Below are 21,806 nucleotides of genomic sequence, written 5' to 3' on the forward strand. Positions count from 1 at the left end.
CACGTGGTTCTTTGGTTTCAGCCATTAAAACTATGACTGGAGATATACAGAATTGGATAAGAGAGGTAAGGGATGAATTTAAAAATTCCATATCCCAATTGGCACAAAGGGATAATTTCAATTCTTCCTTCAGGTGGATACAAGTTTCATCTGTGAGGAATACACGTCCGCCAAAGAGGTCATTCCAAAACAGACCAAATCAAAACAGACCACCGAGGCAATCACGTATAACTATTTGGATAACTCTGCGTGATCAGTTTGGTGAGAACATGAACCGCTGGGATGGTCAACCAACTTCTAATCTTTTCAGGAGACTGAGGGAACTGCAAAGTGACAGAACCCGAGGAAACAATACCAGAAGGGTAGCTGTTACTTCCACAGTTCCCCAGAACAACTCTTGTAGCTCCAACACTGCACACTGTGCGCAATGCACATGTGGGCATGTTCCCTATAACTGGGGGTGCCCTGCCTCCCGCCAGGGGGAGGAGGGGGATAATAGAGATAATAGAATCTATTGGGATGTGTACATCCAGTGGCCTGGCACTTCACAATTTCGGAAGTACAGGGCCTTGGTTGACACAGGAGCTCAGTGCACCATAATGCCATCAAATTATCAGGGATCAGAGTCTATAACTATTCCGGGAGTCACTGGTGGATCTCAAGAGTTAAGTAAGGTGGAGGTTAATATAAGTTTAACTGGTAAACAATGGAGGAAGCATACAATTGTGACCGGACCTGATGCACTTTGTATTTTGGGAATTGATTTTCTGAGAGAAGGGCGTATCAAAGATCCTAGAGGTTACAAATGGGCTTTGGGAGTAGCTTCTATAGAAATTGATGGAAAAAAACTGAAGCTGTCTGCTAGACTTGAGCTTTCTGATGAATCTGCAGTTGTGGGACAACATAAGATACAGGACATTAAATTGCCGGTTACTTCTCAGACTGTGCATCACAGACAATACAGAAGCAATCGTGACTCTTTGTTGCCCATTCAGAATCTGATTCATCAGTTGGAGAGTCAGAAAGTTGACAGCAAAACTCATTCACCTTTCAACAGTCCAGTGTGGCCTGTGCGGATGCAGAATGGAGACTGGCGTCTGACGGTAGACTACCGAGCCCTGAATGAAGTAACACCACATATGAGTGCAGCAGTACCAGACATGATGGAGCTACAGTATGAGCTGGTATCCAAAGAGGCCAAATGGTATGCTACCATAGACATTGCTAATGCATTTTTCTCTATTCCCATAGCAGAGGAATGCAGGCCTCAGTTTGCTTTCACCTGGAGAGGAATCCAGTACACTTTCAACAGATTGCCAGTGGGCTGGATCCACAGCTCAAGCATCTGTCATGCAGTGATCCACGATGCTCTGGAGAAAGGCGGTGCCCCAGAACACATCCAGTTCATAGATGATATCACCGTCTGGGGTAACACTGCTGAGGAAGTCTTCGAGAAAGGTAACAAAATCATTGACAGTCTTCTGAATGCAGGTTTTGCCATCAAGCGAGACAAGGTGAAAGGACCTACCACAGAGATTCAGTTTCTGGGAGTGCGGTGGCATGATGGACGTCGACACATTCCAGTGGATGTGGTAAATAGAGTCTCTACCATGGCAAATCCCACAAACAAGCAAGAGACCTTACGTTTCATGGGGATAGTGGGATTTTGGAGACTGCACATTCCTGGATACAGTCAGATTGTGAAACCTCTGTATGATGTGACTCGAAAGAGAAACCACTTCCACTGGGGACCTGAACAGCGAGCAGCCTTTGACCAGATAAAGCGAGAGGTAGTCCAAGCAATGGGTCTGCGACCTGTCTGATGTGGTCCAGACATTAAGAACATTTTGCACACGGCTGCAAGTGACAATGGTCCAACCTGGTGCTTGTGGCAAAAAGCTCCAGGTGAGACACGTGGATGACCTCTTGGTTTCTGAAGTCGAGGTTACAGAGGATCAGAGGCAAATTATACTCCAACTGAGAAAGACATTTTAGCTGCCTATGAAGGAGTAAAAGCATCTTCTGAAGTGATTGGAACTGAATCACAACTTCTCTTAGCTCCCAGATTACCAGTTTTGAATTGGATGTTCAAAGGCAAAGGCCCCACACCACATCATGCCAGACTCAACATGGTCTAAGTGGATGGCTCTGATAACACAGAGAGCTCGAATGGGAAATCTTGAAAGACCTGGTCTAGTGCAGGTAATCTCAAATTGGCCTGAAGGTATCAACTGTGATAAACCTCCAGAGGAGAAAGTAACTCGTGCTGAGGAAGCTCCTCCTTACAATGACCTTTCTGATAATGAAAAGAAATATGCTCTGTTCACAGACGGTTCCTGTCGTCTTGTTGGAAACAAGCGAAGGTGGAAGTCTGCAGTGTGGAGTCCAACACGCCGAGTTGCAGAGGTGAAAGATGGAGAAGGAGAATCCAGTCAGTTTGCAGAGGTAAAAGCTATCCAGCTAGCTCTCGACGTACCTGAACGTGAGAGGTGGCCAAAGATTTATCTCTACACCGACTCATGGATGGTAGCCAATGCTCTATGGGGTTGGCTAGAGGACTGGAAGAAGAGTGGTTGGCAGAGGAAAGGAAAACCCATTTAGGCAGCCGACCTATGGCAGGACATTGCTGATCGAATCGAGAGAATTCCAGTGAAAGTGAGACACATTGATGCTCACATTCCTAAGAGCAAAGCTACTGAGGAACAACAACACAACCATCAGGCAGATCTAGCTGCAAGAGTTTCTCAAGTAGACATGGACTCTAACCTTGATCTCGACTGGAAACACCGAGGTGAGATATTCTCAGGACATCAAGGCAGAGATGCAACATACCAATGGGCTTGTGACAGATCCATAGACATTTCCATCGATGCTATCACACAAGTCATCCATGATTGTGACATTTGTGCTGCTATTAAGCAGGCAAAACGACTTAAGCCCTTGTGGTATGGTGACAGATGGTCCAAGTACAAGTATGGTGAAGCTTGGCAGATTGACTACATCACTCTACCACGTTCTCGTTCTGGTAAGCAATACGTGCTTACTATGGTAGAGGCAAACACTGGATGGTTGGAAACTTAACCAGTTCCACATGCAACTGCACGCAACACCATTCTCGGTCTGGAGAGACAAATCCTGTGGAGACACGGAACTGCAGAGGGAATTGAGTCAGACAACGGAACTTATTTCAAAAACAACCTTGTGAAGAACTGGGCAAAAGAGCACGGTATTGAGTGGATATTCCATATTCCCTACTATGGACCAGCTTCAGGGAAGATTGAACGCTACAATGGTTTGTTGAAGACCACTCTTAAAGCCATGGGGGGTGGATCTTTGAAAAACTGGGAAAAACATTTAGCACAAGCAACCTGGCTGGTAAATTGTAGAGGTTCAGTTGTGACCGTTTGAGAATGTTCCGCTTAAGAAAGGGAATATTGTAGTCAGATGTTTGTAAACAAAAAGACGGATCTAAACTAATTTCATTGGTAGATTGGGAGGAAGCACATTCTGAACTGGGAGTGCAGCAGGGTGTCCTGGGCATTCCTGCACTTTTCTGGTCAGTCTGTCTTCCCTCCTTCGGTGGCTTTGCAGCTCACAGCATTCTGGGCTTTTGGCCAAGGCTTGACCTCAAAACTGATAAGCTGCAAGGCCTGTATTAACCGCTTTCCAATTAACACATAACTGCTTCTAACTTTTTTCTCTTTTCTCTCTTTCTCACCCTCTCTGGGGAAAGGGGGAGCGAAGGGGGAGCTGAGGTGGGGAACCCCCTCAGCAGAGGGGGGAACTCTCATTTCTGTGCTTTATTGTATATTTTTATATATATTGTAAATATTGTAATTTCTATAAATTCCCCTGCATATCCTATATTTCTTTGTAAATGTACAGCACCCACTGCTTTGCTAATTCAGCTGTGAGTTTTTTTCCTTTCCCTTAAATTTTCTTCCCTGTATTCACAGTGGGGGGGCAAGGGCCTGGCTTTTCCCCCAACCCTACAACAGTAGGTTAGAAGAATGGACAATGAGGTGGAATGACAGAGGTTTGTAATGAGTAGTGTGGAATCTAGTTGGACACCTGTAGCTCATGGTGTTCCCTAGGGGTCAGTGCTCAGTCTAGTCTTGTTCAAGACCTTCATCAACAACCTGGATGAAAGGATGGAGTGTTTTCTCAGTAAATTTGCTGATGATACAAAACTGGGAGTAGTGGCTAATAGACCATCAAGCTGTGCTGTCATTCAGCAAAACCTTTACAGGCTGTAGAGTTGGATAGAGGAGAACCTGAAGAAGTTCAATAAGGGCAAATGTAAAATTCTGCTTCTGGGGAGGAATAATCAACCCCTCTATGCACAATACAGGTTAGGGGTGGAACTGCTCCATGGAGAAGGACTTGGGAGTGTTGGAGGACAGGTTAACCATGAGCCAGGAATGTACTTTTGTGGCCAAGAAGGCCAGGGGGATGCATTAAAAAGAGTGTGAGTAGCAGGTTGAGGGAAGTTTGCCTCTTCCTCTACTCTGCCCTAATGAGACTACATCTGGAGTATTGTGTCCAGGTCTGGGCTGTCTAGTTCAAGATAGATGAAACCACTGGAGAAAGTGCAACAGAGGGCTACAAAGATGCGGAGGGGTCTGGAACATCTCTCTTAAGATGAGAGGCTGAGACGTGGGTCTGTTTAGCCTGGGGAAGAGAGGACTGAGATGGAATCTTATCAACACTTATTGATATTTTTCTCTTCATTGGTGCCCAGTAACAAGACAAGAGACAGTGGGCATGAACTAGAACACAGTAGTCTCTGTCTGAATATAAGAAAAATTCCTTTCCTGTGAGGGTTGAGACAGCACTGGAAGAGGTTTCCCAGAGAAGTAATGTAGTCTCCTTCTCTGGAGACTTTCAAAACCCACCTGGATGTGTTCCTGTGTAACCTGATCTAGGTGAACTTGTTTTAGTGAGGGGTTAGACTAGATGATCCCCAGAGGCTCTTTCTAACACCTATCATTCCCTAATAGCGTGATTCTGTTGTCAAAGTTTCTCTATTTTTCTATCACTCTCACTTGTAAAGTCCATTTGTTGCCCTCAGGTAAGTATGCTTCTAAAACTTTACTGACCTCCAGTAAGTGTGAATTGACCTTTGATTTCAGTAGTACCCTACCAAACTGATGAATCAGCAAACCCTGTAGGTTAACATACTTTTTCACATTAAGATTATTTTCTTTCCTCCCTCACCTTATGTAATGGGTTGGGGCAGACCCCCTCCCCACCACGCGCAGAAATAACGACTCAGACAAACGGATTGCAAAGGTGATGGAAAGTTTAAATAGAACGGTGAGTGCGTGCAGAGAACTAGAGATACAGTGACAAGAGGAAAGAACCCAAAACAGACCCAGAGGAACCCATCCCTACCTGGGGGTACACCCGAGACCCCCAGGGCTCCCTCTTCCCCCTCCCATTGCTAGGCTAGTCTCAGCTGGCCAGATCTGAGACTGCCCATCCCCCCGTGGCCTTGGGCCTAGCCAGGCCCAAAGCCAGGAGATCTCTCCCCCATGTTACCAACTGATGGAGGAGGAAGAAAAGAGGAAGTGCCAGACCCCGCCGCGAAACTTATAGTGGTGCAAGGGATCATGGTAGGAAATAACCTAATTTCCTGTGTCCACCCACTGGGCTGGACTTCTGGACACAGGAAGCAGCCCTGTAGCAGAGGGCACCCAGCCCAAACTACGACACCTTACAATGTTAAACTATTCCTGAATATAAACAGCTTTGGATAATTATATAATCAAATTTGTGGTTGTCGTAGTTTGGGCTGGGTGCCCTCTGCTACAGGGGTGTTTCCTGTGTCCAGAAGTCCAGCCCAGTGGGTGGACACAAGAAATTAGGTTATTTCCTACCATGATCCCTTGCACCACTATAAGTTTCACGGCGGGGTCTAGCACTTCCTCTTTCCTTCCTCTCCGCCACCCGGTAACTGGGGGAGAGATCTCCCGGCCATGGGCCTGGTTAGGCCCAAGGCCATGGGGGGATGGGCAGTCTCAGATCTGGCCAGCTGAGACTAGCCTAGCAGTGGGGGGAGGGGAAGGAGGAGCCCTGGGGGTTTTGGGTACACCCTCAGGTGGGGATGGGATCTCTCTGGGTCTGTTTTGGGGTTTCTTCTTGTCACTGTGTTTCTAGCTCTCTGCACGCACTCACTGTTTTCAATTTAAACTTGCCATCACTTTTGCAATCTGTTTGTCTGAGTCATTATTTCTGCGCTGGTGAGGAGGGGGTTTGCCCCAACCCATTACATTTATGAAATCATAAAATCATAGCATGGTTTGAGTTTAAAGAGACCTTCAAGATTGTCTGGTTCCAGACCCTTTCCATGGACAGGGACACCTTCCATGAGATGAGGTTGTCAATTAGGGAAGGAGAGAAATTAGACATAGTTTCTTCATTGTCAGCATTATGTCAGCTGGCATGTCAGCATTGTCAGGTCAGATTTGGATCTCTTCTCAAATTACTAAGAGCAATTTTCTCTTCTTCACATATGCATAATAAAATTCACTTCAGGAATCTACATAGATAGATCCCATAGAAAGGTCAGAAGGTGTCTGGAAGCTGTTTGAAGAAATAAGTTGAACAGGCAGATATAAGTTGGGGGGCAAAGTAGTTGCACTTTCCCCTCCAGATTTGCGCTTCTGAGTTTTTTCAGGGTTCATTCAGGCTTTCAAATATCTGCATAAAAACCCAGATGACTCACAAGCTCACATTGCCCTGAAGGATCTGATCTGATTTTTATTTGAATCCACAGACATTGTCCCAGAGTAACAGCAAAACTTGAACTGAACTATAAACACAATATCTTGTGTTTGTATTTCCTTTTGAAATATTCATCTGAGTGAAGACTCTAAAAAACGATAGCATAACATTAATTTCGGTAATCTACTGAAATTGTTCTGTTCCTTAACCTTTAATTTCCACCCTGATTTTGACAGTGATGTGACTGCAATAAAGCATCATTAAGATGTAAGCAGAGCTGATACAAAATCCTAAACCATTACTACTAAGGCCTTGCTTTTGCAACTTAATTCCTCTTTCTAAAGCTGTGTAACCTCCCATTTCCTACTCCTCCTCCTCATACACAGTACTTTTTGTGTTTTTCACCCACAAGTAAACCTTTACTACCTTTTTCACTTCCATCCCTGGGCCATTTGAATCTTTTCCTCTCCTTTCTTCCCACTCAGAATATCTGGACTAGAGTATTGAAATCATGTGGTGAAGAGGTTATTAAATTTATGAATATGAAATATGAATCATGAAAAATATTATTTTTATTAATTATCAAACTATTAATAACCGATTAATCACCAACTTATATACATGTTCTAGTGCACGTTCGTGAAATAGATTCCACAAGTGGCTTATGTTATGATTATAACTTAATTGAACTACTTACAGACTATTTCTATATTTATATAATGAAGAGTGCAGTTCTGCTGCTTTGCCACTAGATGGCGACTCGGCAGGACACGGGTGGCTTCTGGCTATACACAGCAATATTACAATCTTTCTATGTGTCAGCGCTTACTCTGCTAGACGTGGATACTTGGAACTGAGAGCTAATGGATGGAAAGCACGTGAACGATATTCTGTAGCTGTTGTTTGTAGCAAGGTGGGGGTTCTTGTAGATGGTTGCCGCTGGACTGGTTCCTAGTCGAGTTGGACGGCGGTGTTGGGTTACTGTCTCCTCTACTCACAGCAGGGAAGAGGGAAAATTGGAACCTGGGCTTAGCTCGGAAGCAGGTTCCCTTCAGGACTCAGTCAATTCCCTCCAGACAACAGGGATCGGTCCTGGTCGAGGTCGGCCCATGGGGTCGGCCCTCAAAGTCGGCTCACATGGCAGGGTGGGACGATGGTGGCCGGTAGGTGGGCTCGGACGACGTGGCAGCAGGCAAAGCTACTGGGTCGGACCAACCACGGCGATTCTCGGGGCTGATGCAAATAGCCTCGGGGAGAGAATGCGACTGCGTTAGGCAGCGGATTCTCACTTACTGAGCTTAAAGGAGCGGCGGGACTCTCAGAGTGGTCCCTGGTTCAGTGCAGTATAGGCACGAACAATGCCTTAGTCTTCCCTGAGATTCACAGGGCAAGTTTGTTAACAGCAGAAAAGCTGCAATGTACAAATCAGAGGCACAGCAGTTGTTTCTTCCTATTTAAATTTGGTAGTAGGGATTCTGTGAGTAGTGTTTGTATTGGCTGAGATGTTTTGTAGTTGCTGTTAATCCAAAGATTAACCTTACCGAGAAACCTGCCTAGATGTCTATCTATTCCATTATCCCTCGAGAGAGTTCCTAACTGAACTGCTGACTTGTCTCCAACTGTTAGAGCTGGAGCACCTGTATCATAACACCTACTGAGCCAAGCTAGAACTGGCTCCTTATCTGCCCTGGTGTAATCTTTACGGACATTTTGTAATTCTTCCCTGGGAGATGAACACTCGGAAATATCATCTTCTTCTTCCTCAACTTGTTGTCCTAATAATCCGGCTGCCATTTTCTCAAGGATCTCTTTAAGCTGATAACCACCTTTGCCAGCACCTGTCCTAGCTGCATCTCTATCCTGTTTTGCTCTCACTAAGTCAGCTAGATGTTTAAAAAAAATCTTCTCTTCCTCCTCAGCAGGATCTTTTCTAGCAGAGGGTCCCGCACCAGGATCAGTCTCCTGCTCTTCTCCTCCATTAGCTCCTGGATCAGCTTTGGTCTTTCCACTTCTAGTCTTTAAAACAGCCACCTTCACTGGAGCTGTGTTTGAATTTACAGCCACCTTAACAGAACCTGACAGGTCCTGAGATAAATCAGCTGCTGGGGCAGTGGCTTCCGGTCCCACCGTGCAAGAAGACGACGATAAGGGACAATCAGGTTGAGTGCCTGTGGGTGAGAATTAGAGGGAAGGCCAACAGGGCTGACATCCTGGCTGGAATCTGTTATAGATCACCCAACCAGGAGGAAGATGTTGATGAGTCATTCTATAGGCAGCTTAAGGCTGTCTCAAGATCTCTGGACCTTGTTCTCATGGGCGACTTCAACCTGCCTGATATCTGCTGGGATCTTAACATAGCAGAGAAGAGGCAATCTAGGAGGTTCTTAGAATGCATGGAGGACAGCTTCTTCTCCCAGGTGCTGCGAGAGCCTACCAGGGGCAAGGCTAGGCTTGACCTCCTCTTCACCAATAGGGAAGGGCTGGTGGGTGACGTGGTGGTCGGAGGGTGCTTAGGGGCTAGGGACCATGAGATAATTGAATTCTCATTATTTGGTCAAGCTAAGAGGGGTAGCAAGAAGACTTCCACACTGGATTTCCGGAGGGCGGACTTCAGGTTACTCAAGGAACTAATTCAGAGGGTTCCTTGGGATAAAGCCCTTAAAAACAAAGGGGTCCAGGAGAGCTGGTCCTACTTCAGGGAAGAATTGTTGAAGGCTCAGGGACAGGCTATGCCAACGTGCCGGAAGATGAGCCGCCGGGGCAGACGGCCATCCTGGATGGTTAAAGAACTTTTAATAGATCTAAGGGAAAAAAAGAGGGTGTATCATCTTTGGAAGAGAGGGGAGGCAACCCATGAAACATTTAAGGATGTTGCTAGGTCTTGCAGGAAGAAAATTAGGGAGGCAAAAGCACATTTGGAGCTTAGTATGGCCTCTGCTGTGAAGGACAACAAAATGTCCTTCTACAAATACATTAATAGCAAGAGGAAGGGCAGAGACAACCTCCACTCCTTGGTGGATATGGAGGGGAACGATGTGACAAGGAATGAGGAAAAGGCAGAGATACTCAACACCTTCTTTGCCTCAATTTTTACTAGCAGGACAGAATGTCTTCCACACAGCTGGCCTCCAGAGCTGGCAGAAGGAGCCAGGGAGCAGCATAGTTTTCCACTGTTCCAAAATGGGGTAGTCGGTGATCTGCTCAGCCGCCTGGATCCCCACAAGTCCATGGGACCAGATGGGATCCATCCTAGGGTGCTGAGATAGCTGTCAGAGGAGCTGGCCAAGCTGCTCTCCATCATTTTTCAGCAGTCCTGGCTCACTGGAGATGTCCCAGAGGACTGGAAGCTGGCCAACGTGGTGCCCATCCACAAGAAGGGCCGGTTGGATGAGCCAGGGAATTATAGGCCGGTCAGCCTGACCTCAGTGCCAGGCAAGATCATGGAACAGGTCATCCTGAGTGCAATCACACAGCACTTAGAGGATGGCCAAGGGATCAGGCTCAGCCAACATGGATTTAGGAAGGGCAGGTCCTGCCTGACCAACCTGATCTCCTTCTAAGAGCAGGTGACCCGCCTGGTGAATGTGGGGAGGCCTGTGGATGTAGTTTACCTGGACTTCAGCAAGGCCTTTGACACCGTCCCCCATAGCAAACTGCTGGCCAAGCTGTCAGCCCATGGCTTGGACAGCAGCACTCTGAGCTGGGTTAAGAACTGGCTGGATGGCCGAACCCAGAGAGTGGTGGTGAATGGTGCCACATCCAGCTGGCGGCCAGTCAGTAGTGGAGTCCCCCAGGGATCAGTGCTGGGCCCTGTGCTCTTTAACATCTTTGTTGATGATCTGGGTGAGGGCATTGAGTCTATCATCAGTAAATTTGCTGATGACACCAAGCTGGAGACAGGAGTTGATCTGCTGGAGGGTAGAGAGGCTTTGCAGAGAGACCTCGACAGGCTGGACAGATGGGCAGAGTCCAACGGCATGAGATTTAACGCATCCAAGTGCCGGGTTCTGCATATCGGCCACAACAACCCCATGCAGAGCTACAGGCTGGGGTCAGAGTGGCTGGAGAGCAGCCAGGCAGAGAGGGACCTGGGGGTGCTGGTTGATGGTAGGATGAACATGAGCCTGCAGTGTGCCCAGGCAGCCAGGAGGGCAAATGGCATCCTGGCCTGCATTAAGAACAGTGTGGCCAGCAGGAGCAGGGAGGTCATTCTGCCCCTGTACACTGCACTGGTTAGGCCACACCTCGAGTACTGTGTCCAGTTCTGGGCCCCTCAGTTTAGGAAGGATGTTTCATAGTTTCATAGTTTCATTCAGGGTTGGAAGGGACCACAAGGATCATCTAGTTCCAACCCCCCTGCCATGGGCAGGGACACCCCACACTAGATCAGGCTGGACAGAGCCTCATCCAGCCTGCTCTTAAACACCCCCAGGGACGGGGCCTCGACCACCTCCCTGGACAACCCATTCCAGGGTTTCACCACTCTCATGGTGAAGAACCTCCTCCTCACATCTAGCCTGAATCTCCCCACCTCCAGCTTCATTCCATTCCCCCTAGTCCTATCACTACCTGATATCCTGAGAAGTCCTTCCCCAGCCTTCCTGTAGGCCCCCTTCAGATACTGGAAGGCGACAATTAGGTCTCCTCGGTGCCTTCTCTTCTGCAGACTGTACAGCCCCAACTCCCTCAGTATGTCCTCATAGGAGAGGTGCTCCAGCCCTCTGATCATCCTCGTGGCCCTTCTCTGGACACGTTCCAGCACCTCCACATCCCTCTTGTAATAGGGGCTCCAGAACTGGACACAGTACTCCAGGTGGGGTCTCACCAGGGCTGAGTAGAGGGGGAGGATCACCTCCCTCGACCTGCTAGCCACACTTCTCCTGATGCAGCCCAGGATCTGATTGGCTTTGCGGGCTGCAAGTGCACACTGAGAGCTCATGTTGAGCTCCTTGTCCACCAGCACCCCCAAGTCTCTCTCCTCAGGGCTACCCTCCAGCCAGTCACTGCCCAGCCTGTATTTGTGCCTGGGATTGCCTCGACCCAGATGCAGGACCCTGCACTTGCTCTTATTGAACTTCATGAGGTTGGCCTGTGCCCACCTCTCCAGCCTGTCAAGGTCCCTCTGGATGGCCTCCCTTCCCTCCAGCGTGTCTGCTGCACCACACAGCTTGGTGTCATCAGCAAACTTGCTGAGGGTGCACTCAATGCCACTGTCCATGTCCCCCACAAAGATGTTGAATAAGACAGGTCCCAGGACTGATCCCTGAGGGACTCCACTTGTCACTGGCCTCCACTGGGACATGGAGCCATTGACAGCCACTCTTTGGGTGCGGCCATCAAGCCAGTTCCTTATCCATCTAGTGGTCCACCAATCAAACCCATGTGTCACCAGTTTGGAGACCAGGATGTGGTGTGGGACAGTGTCGAAGGCTTTGCTCAGGTCCAGGTAAACGACATCAGTTGCTCGCCCCTCGTCTATTAATTTTGTCACCTGCTCATAGAAGGCCACCAGGTTGGTCAGGCAGGATTTGCCCTTGGCAAAGCCATGCTGACTGTTCCCAATCACCTCTTCACTATTCTTTTGAGCGAGTAGTGACTCCAGGAGGATCTGTTCCATGATCTTTCCAGGCACAGAGGTGAGACTGACTGGCCTGTAGTTCCCTGGTTCCTCCTTCTTGCCCTTTTTGAAGATGGGGGCAATGTTTCCCCTTTTCCAGTCTGTGGGGACTTCACCAGACTGCCAGGACTTTTGAAATATAATAGAGAGGGGTTTAGCAACCTCATCTGCCAGTTCTCTCAGTACCCGTGGGTGTAACCCGTCGGGTCCCATGGACTTGAACACTTTCAGGTTCTTCAGATGATCACGAACCTGATCTGCGCTTACAATGGGCAGTTCTTCCTCCCCGTCCCTGGCTTTGACTTCCATAACATCAGGAGTGTGGCTAGAGGCCCTTGCAGTGAAGACTGAGGTAAAGAAGTTATTAAGTACCTCAGCCTTTTCCTCATCACATGTGACCATGTTGACTTACTGGAACGAGTCCAGAGAAGGGCAACGAAGTTGGTGAGGGGCTTGGAGCACAAGCCCTATGAGGACAGACTGAGGGAGCTGGGGCTGTTTAGCCTGGAGAGGAGGAGACTCAGGGGTGACCTTATTGCTCTCTACAACTACCTGAAGGGGGGTTGTAAACAGGCAGAGGTTGGTCTCTTCTCCCAGGCAGCCAGCACCAGAACAAGAGGACACAGTCTCAGGCTGCGCCAGGGGAAGTTCAGGCTGGAGGTCAAGAGGAAGTTTTACACAGAGAGAGTGATTGCCCATTGGAGTGGACTGCCCGGGGAGGTGGTGGAGTCGCCGTCACTGGAGGTGTTCAGGAGGAGACTTGACAGGGTGCTTGGTTACATGGGTTAGTTGATTAGGTGGTGTTGGTTGATAGGTTGGACGTGATGATCTTGAAGGTCTCTTCCAACCTGGTTTATTCTATTCTATAAGACGGAAATGACCTGGCTCCGTTACTGGCCGAAAAAGAAGCGGGAGGAGGAGAAGGAGTAGACGCCATGTTGGCAGCTGCCGCCGCCCCTGACCACTTGCCAGAATCAGCAGCAAAACCGTTCAGTGCAGCTTTTCCAGTTAACTTTTTAGCTTTCTTTTTAACTGAATGTGCTGGGTTGAGGCAGCCCCCTTCCCCACCCCAGAGCTGGCCACCCCTCTGGGCTGGACTTCTGGACACAGGAAGTAAACATTGCAGGGGGGCACCCAGCTCAAACTGCAACACACCACCCCTTATTTCATACCACAATCTTTGCACCCAAACACATCATTAAATCAGAAATCTTCCAATGACACGTTCGGCGAAGTCCATATCTTCATATGGGCGTCCACCCAAACAGTCTCTCATTCAGGCTCAAGTGTCAGTCCATTCCAGTTATTCTCTCATCTAATGGAACCTCTCAGCGATGCAGAGTTCACTCTTCTGCGGTGTAAGCTCTTCATGTATCTGTTGGACATCCTGGTCACCTGGAAAGAACCTCACAACTTCTCAACCAAACCTTTATTCCCATCTCTATTTACTCAGCGGCATGTTTCCACCCCTGGGGCAAGCCAGTCAGAACAATCAGGTTCTAACTGCTTCTCCACCCCTCCAGGAAAACAGCACGCTGAGCCTTTCACAACCCTGCACGGACCTATCCCAAGCCCAGTGCTGACCGCTTCCAGCCACGGCCCGAGGCTATACAGATGCATCTCACAGTACACCGCCTTCCCACTAGGCGTTCACGTACCAAGACGTGACAGCATCCAACAACATAACCCTCCCCCGGAAGAGGGAGGGGCTGCACCACAACCTGCACCACACCTGCTTGAAATAGCAGGAGGGGTCTGTGCCATCAGCCACGTACCAGGTGTCCCCCTGCAATCCACAAGAACTTAACACAATTGCCTCAACAACACCACTTGAGCCCCCTACTGCCAAAAAACCAAAACGACGCCCAGAACTACATTTAAACTCTCTTATCTTTTGCAATCCGATCTGCAGAGTAGCCACAATAACCAACTCCTTCTCCTGCCTGGCTCGCCAAGAATGTAAAGGGTTGGGGGCAGACCCCCTGCCCACTGAAACCATCCTCTGCTACCAAGAATGTGCTGGGTTGAGGCAGCCCCCTTCCCCACCCCTGGCAACAATAAACACTCAGACAAACCGATCGCAAAAGTGATGGAAAGTTTAAATAGAAAGCAGTGAACTTTTACAGAAAGCCAAAAGCACAGTGACAAAGAAAGATCCCAAAACAGACCCAGAGAGATCCCATCCCCACCTGAGGGTACACCCAAGACCCCCAGGGCTCCTTCTTCGCCCTCCCACTGCTAGGCTAGTCTCAGATGGCCAGATCTGAGACTGCCCATCCCCCCATGGCCTTGGGCCTAGCCAGGCCCAAAGCCAGGAGGCATCTCACCCAGTTACCGGCTGACGGAGGAGGAAGAAAAGAGGAGGTGCTAGACTCCGCACTGGATCTTATAGTGGTGCAAAGGATTGTGATAGGAAATTGTCCAAAATTTCCTGTGTCCACCCCTCTGGGCTGGACTTCTGGACACAGGAAGTAAACATTGCAGGGGGGCACCCAGCTCAAACTGCAACATTGACACAGATTCTCCACACTCCTCACCACTAGATGTCTCTGGGAGTGACCCAGAGCCACGCTGTTTTCTCTTTGATCTAGTTTCAATAACAAAACACGGTCTGGATACCTTCCTCTCCCGACGCTGAGAAAACAGCAGATGCACATTAGTTATCACCAGCAGCAGGATTATACACATCACATAAATCACCTTTGGATCCCAGCCATCACCTAAAGTTTCTCTCTCCTCCAGTGGAATCTTCAAACCTTTTGTCTCAATTGGGAGAGTACTAGAGGTGACATTTCTGTATCTCGCTGGCCACAAGAAATCTACACATTTTCCATACCATAGTCTGACTCTATACATACACCACACATAAATTGTCCGCACCAGACATTTACCGAGGTAATCCAGAATCAAACCCAAACAATATCTGTAAACCAGAGCCCCAAAAACTGAAAAAAATAAACGCTCTAATATCCACAGCACCTTCATGTTTGCTAATCCGGCTATAAAACAATAAATCAAGGTAATTATCTGCCCCACGTTGGGCATCAAGAAAAAAAATGTCGAGGTTTGAGGGGAAGGCCAGGCCTTCTCCCCCCCTCTGTAAAGTGAAGGGAAGAAAATTGAAGGAAAAAAAACCCACAGCCAGATTAACAAGGGAATGTGCTGTATTTACAAGCGGGGCTGCAGATATATATATGTACACAATTTACAGTATTTACAATATATACAGAAATATACAACAAAGTAACACAGGAATGAGATTCCCCTCCTCCACTAGGAGGAAGGGTTTCCCCCTGTACCCCCTTCTCTCCCCTTTTTCCTCAAAGAGTGTTAGAAAGAGAGAAAAAAAGAGCAATTGTTAATTAAAAGCAGTTAGTACAGGCCTTGTGGTTATCAGTTCCAAGGTCAGTCTGGCCGAAAGCCCAGAAGCTGTGAGCTGCAGAAGGAGGGGGAGAAAGTGCAAGCCTGAGACTAGTCTCACTGAGAATCAAAACTTAAGGCAGTGCTCTGCTTCTCCACCAATGAAATTAGTTTAGACATGTCTTGTTTATAAAACATTCAGCCATGGTGTCCCTTTGTTAAAAGCACCGCCTCAAACAGTCACAGATACTTATTTCTGCTTCAAGGGGTCTGTTTCATTATATAGCTCATAGTATCAGATAGAAATAATGTGAAGTTTCTGACTTTCTTTCATTATCAAACTTGATCAATGACAATCACTAGAGCTGCAAGTTTTTAAGTTTGAAATTCAGTTAAAAGACACAACTTCATGATTATTATAATAATGCAACACTTGTTCCTATGTATTTATTAGTGTGGAGGATCCTTTAATAGAAATGCAGTATTTGATAAATGATACAAAACATATATTGTGATCTCATAGGTATCACCATACCTTAAGTGCACAACACATTCATAAGATGATTTCTATCTTTCATTTAAGTAGACCTACACAGCATCCTGAGTGTAATTAACACTCTTCTATAGAATAGAATACAGGGACATTCTTCTATTCATTCTTTTGTATGTGATGAAATAACACTGAGGAAACTAATACTTTGCACACCAGTAAAGTAAGGAGTTTTAGGATGAAGACAATTTCAGCACTTTCAGGACAGTGATATATCTTCTGTAAAGTTCCTCTTTTCAGTCCGTCTGCTTTTGCCCTGGGCAAGTACCCTTACAAAGATTCATTCATAGCCCATTTGGCTCTTTCCATTCTGACTCTGGCTTCTGGGAAAGAACAATGTGTAAGCAGACAAAGCAACAGCAAAACTACCAAACCAATTAACCAAAGCTGCATTTATCTGTCTCCGTACTGTTTTTCACCTCATTATCTGCTTCTTACTGTTTCTGTAGACCTTTATTAATCATGATCAAGTAATGTATTGGGTTGAACTGAGGTGGAGTTAATTCTCCTCACAGCATCGTTCTAGTGCTGCGGTTTTTTGCAGCAGTAGTTGATAACACAGCAGTGTTTCGGCTACGGCTGAATCCAGTATCCGAGCTGTGTCCTTTCAACATTTCCCTACCCCAAGAGTACATTGAGGGGTGGGCAAGATCTTGGGAGGGGACAGAACTGAGCCAGCTGACTCAGACTGGCCAAAGAGGTATTCCATACCATATGACGTCAGCTCAGGTATAAGAAGGAAGTGAAAGAAGGAAGTTTGGGGATTCGTCCATGGTGTTTATCCTCCCAAGGAATCACCAAGCTTAGAGAGCCCTGCTTCTCGAGACTGACCACTGTCCTGCTGATGGGAAGTAGAGACTAACATCTCTCTCTCTGCTTTCTTTTGCTTCCACGCAGTCTATTTGCTGTTTGCTTATTAGTGTTATTAAATTGCTCCTATCTTATCCCCGGCTTCTGTTATATTTTCTTTCCCTTCTTCCCCTGTTCACTTAAGAGGGGGAGTGATAGAGCGGCTTGGTGGGTATCTGGCCTCTAGGCCATAGCCAAACCACCACAGTCCTTTTTGGTGCGTTGGCTGGGAAATGAAAATATAATATAGCTGTAGTTTCTGCAGTTTTTTTTATATAAGCTTGCTTATGATACAGGCTTCTGTGCTGGTCACGTGGCTTGTTGATAACTTCTGCTTTGTTTTGGAAATGCTTCATTTGTTTAGGAACATGCCAAAGCAAATAATGTCTATGTGTCTCTTAGTCCTGCTTGTAGGGCTGCTGCTTTGTGGGAGCTATGCTAGAGAGGTCATAATTTCTGTCTCCCCACCTGAAATGGGTGTAGAGAATTTTATTATGCAGGCCCCCAAGATTTTGATCCATCCTTACGTGAGCTCTCCAGTATTGCTAATCAACATTACTGGCATGTTGCGGGTTTTGTGGAATTTGATTCCATCATGTCATGAAAAGAGACAGTCTTTGGATGGGGATATATTGAAGTGTGACTTGAAGCGGTCAGTCCCTGCGTGGCTGGAAGGACTTGGGCAGATTCCTAGGACGGTTATCACCTCCCATAGCCTGGGACTTTACCCCAGAAGAGGCGAGCGATCCTACTAAACTAACTCGCCATCTGATAGAAGGGTGCCTCGCTTATCCCAATGAAAACAAACTTCTTGCACTCTACTGGGGCCTGGCCTGTGTTTACCGAGCCACAGTTCAATACTCTATGAGGACTATGGCTGAGGCAGGCACCCAAAAACTACCTGAGGACACCATGGTGGAGATGGGGACCCAAACAGCAACCAGAGAGATTGCCCCAGTTGTAAAAAAGAAGCAGTGGACAAGGAGGTCAACAGGTCCCTCTCATCGATTGGTAAGGGATGAGGAAGATTATGATCAAGAGGCTGGTCCATCAAGTGGGAAATCAGAGGTAGTGAGTGAGATTAGACAAGAAGCAGAGACTACTCGGTCCTTGACCTCAGCAGAACTGAGAGACATACACAAGGATTATAGTTGCCAGCCAGGAGAGCGAATTGCTGCTTGGCTGCTCCGGTGCTGGGATAATGGGGCTGACAGCCAACTGCTGGAAGGCAAAGAGGCCCAACAATTGGGACCCATTGCTAGAAACAGAGGTATTGAGAAAGGCATTGCAAAGGAGACAGGCATATGCAGCCTCTGGAGACGACTCCTGCTAAGTGTGAGGGCCAGGTACCCATGCAAGGAGGACCTTATGTGTTCTCCAGGGAAGTGGAATACTGCAGATGAAGGAATCCAATACTTAAGAGAATTAGTGGTGTTGGAAGCTATCTATAGTGATTTAGATGATCAAAGTGTCTCCACAGATTCAGAAGATGTCCCATGCACACGGGCCATGTGGAGGAAAGTGATCCAAGGCGCTCCAGCATCGTATTCGAACAGCCTAGCAATGATGTACTATTTGGATGAGGACGCACGGTCTGTGGAGATTGTGTCAGCCTGGCTCCAGAATTTTGAAGATAACCTCTGCACTAACTCATTTCCACACACCAGTGCCTCATCGACCAGGTGTACACCAAGAAATCCATCCCCTCCTGCCTCAGTCGGAGGGAAAGGGAGCTCCAGACGCACACCAAGTGGAATACTCTGGTTTTTCCTTTGTGACCAGGGGGAGGACATGAGGAAGTGGGATGGTGAACCCACTTATAAATTGGAAGCTCGGGTATATGAACTGAAAGGGAAAACAACAACTAAAAAAGGATCATTTAAGAAAACAGCAAAGGTATCTGCTGTAAAAAGCCAAGAAAGTAATCAATGATCTCTCAGGGGAAAAAGAACTGAGGTTACACCCCTTGATCCCGATGAGGGGACTTCTGGCCAGGTACTACCCAGATCAGATAGTGAATGCTCTGTTGAGGACCAGGAGTAGAGGGTCCCTGCCTTCAGACAGGAGGAGGAGAGGGATGACAGTATATTGGACTGTGTGGATTCGATGGCCTGGCACATCAAAGCCACAGAAATACAAGGCACTGGTAGTGTGGTGGTTTGGAGAGAAGGCCTAGCCTCCTCTCCCCGACAAAGAGGAAAAAAAAAAAACCACAGCTAACTCAACCGGAGAAGCAAAAGGGAAATGCTATATTTTACAAGCAATGTGGAAAATGCAGGATATGTACAGAATTTACAGTATTTACAACATATATACAGAAATATACAGCAAAGTAAAAAAAACAAGAATGCAGGAATGAAAATTCCCTCCTCCGTGGCAGCGGAGGGTTCCCCCCAGTACCTCCTTCTCTCCCCCGACCTCCCTTTTTTCACAAAACAGGGTTAGAAAGAGAGAAAAGGTAATTATTAAGAAAGCACAATCTTAGTAGGCCTTAGTTGCTTATCTTTTCAGGGTTGCTATGGCAGGGAGCGCAGAAGCAGATGGGCTGGAAAGGGAGAAGGAAAGGAGCAAACGGAGGAAAGTTCCAGCTGAACTCAAAACTTAAAGTTGCATTCTACCAATCTACCAATGAAATTCATTTAGGATATCTGATTGTTTTCATTAATATTCCAAAACATTCAGCCATAACGCCCCAGCACTGTCCCTTTTCATAAAGGCACAGCCTCAAACGGTCACAGTCCACCCCTTCTAAACAATTTCATTGGCTGTTCATACTATCCATCCAATCCAAAACAATATTTACAGTTTGTCAGTAAAGTACATAGTCCATTCCGGCTATACTCAGATGTAGATGATTCAAAAGTCCAAGAAAATCAGGAAATGAGAAAATTGAAAAACAGTTTATCTCTTTGCCGAAGAAGCGAAGAAAAGGGAAACAGGGATTCTCAGGGTCTCTTAGCTGACTCAGGACTCTCAGGGTTCTCAGGGTTCGTGCACCATAGATTTCTCGTAGATTCTTCCTTTGGATGCGATGTAGCTGTACAACAGTTCGAAGTTAGCCTCTTTCAGCTAAAGTTAAATTTCTTTGTGGAATACACTGAATTTCACCATTCTCTTGCATTACCCAATAAGCGTGAACCGGACCTTCAGCTGAAACCACCCCTCGGATAGGTTTAGCCTCTCCTGAGGGTGAAAATACCCAAACAGTTTTACCTAACAGATTCTTTTCTCTAACAACAGGAACTCTATCACCTTCTACTTTCTGTAGCAGATCTAACTGTGCAGGTCCAGCTCGGTTCACTGAACCTCTACTATTTACCAGCCAGGTTGCTTATGCTAAATGTTTTTCCCAGTTTTTCAAAGATCCACCCCCCATGGCTTTAAGAGTGGTCTTCAACAAACCATTGTAGCATTCAATCTTCCCTGAAGCTGGTCCATAGTAGGGAATATGGAATATCCACTCAATACCGTGCTCTTTTGCCCAGTTCTTTACAAGGTTGTTCTTGAAATGAGTTCTGCTGTCTGACTCAATCCTCTCTAGAGTTCCATGTCTCTCCACAGGATTTGTCTCTCCAGACTGAGAATGGTGTTGTGTGCAGTTGCATGTGGAACTGGATAAGTTTCCAACCATCCAGTGTTTGCCTCTACCATAGTAAGCACGTATTGCTTACCAGAACGAGAACGTGGTAGAGTGATGTAGTCAATCTGCCAAGCTTCACCATACTTGTACTTGGACCATCTGTCACCATACCACAAGGGCTTAAGTCGCTTTGCCTACTTAATAGAAGCACAAATGTCACAGTCATGGATGACTTGGGTGATAGCATCCATGGAAATGTCTATGGATCTGTCACGAGCCCATTGGTATGTTGCATCTCTGCCTTGATGTCCTGACGAATCATGAGCCCACCGAGCTAAGAATATCTCACCTCGGTGTTTCCAGTCAAGATCAAGATTAGAGTCCATGTCTACTTTAGAAACTCTTGCAGCTAGATCTGCCTGATGGTTGTGTTGCTGTTCCTCAGTAGCTTTGCTCTTAGGAATGTGAGCATCGATGTGTATCACTTTCACTGGAATTCTCTCAATTCGATCAGCAATGTCCTGCCATAGGTCTGCTGCCCAAATGGGTTTTCCTTTCCTCTGCCAACCACTCTTCTTCCAGTTCTTTAGCCAACAAGACGACAGGAACCATCTGTGAACAAAGCATATTTCTTTTCATCTTCAGAAAGGTCATTGTAAGGAGGAGCTTCCTCAGCACAAGTTACTTTCTCCTCTGGAGGTTTAGCACATTTGGTGCCTTCAGGCCAACTTGAGATCACCTCCACCAGACCCGGCCTTGCAAGATTTCCCATTCGAGCTCTCTGTGTTATCAGAGTCGTCCACTTCAACCACGTTGAGTCTGTGGCATGAAGTGGTGTGGAGCCTTTGCCTTTGAACATCCAATTCAAAACTGGTAATCTGCGAGCTAAGAGAAGTTAGGATTCAGTTCCAATCACTTCAGAAGATGCTTTTACTCCTTCATAGGCAGCTAGAATCTCTTTTTCTGTTGGAGTATAATTTGCCTCTGAACTCTGTAACCTCGACTCCAGAAACCAAGAGGTCATCCACGTGTCTGTCCTGGAGCTTTTTGCCATAGGCACCAGGTTGGACCATTGTCACTTGCTCAGCTCAGGTCAGCTCAGGTCTAGCGGACAGCTTTAGTTT

Source organism: Melanerpes formicivorus, unplaced genomic scaffold, assembly GCF_026170545.1.
Source record: "Melanerpes formicivorus ecotype bairdi unplaced genomic scaffold, bMelFor1.0.p_v2 SCAF_9, whole genome shotgun sequence".
Taxonomy (NCBI): domain Eukaryota; kingdom Metazoa; phylum Chordata; class Aves; order Piciformes; family Picidae; genus Melanerpes; species Melanerpes formicivorus.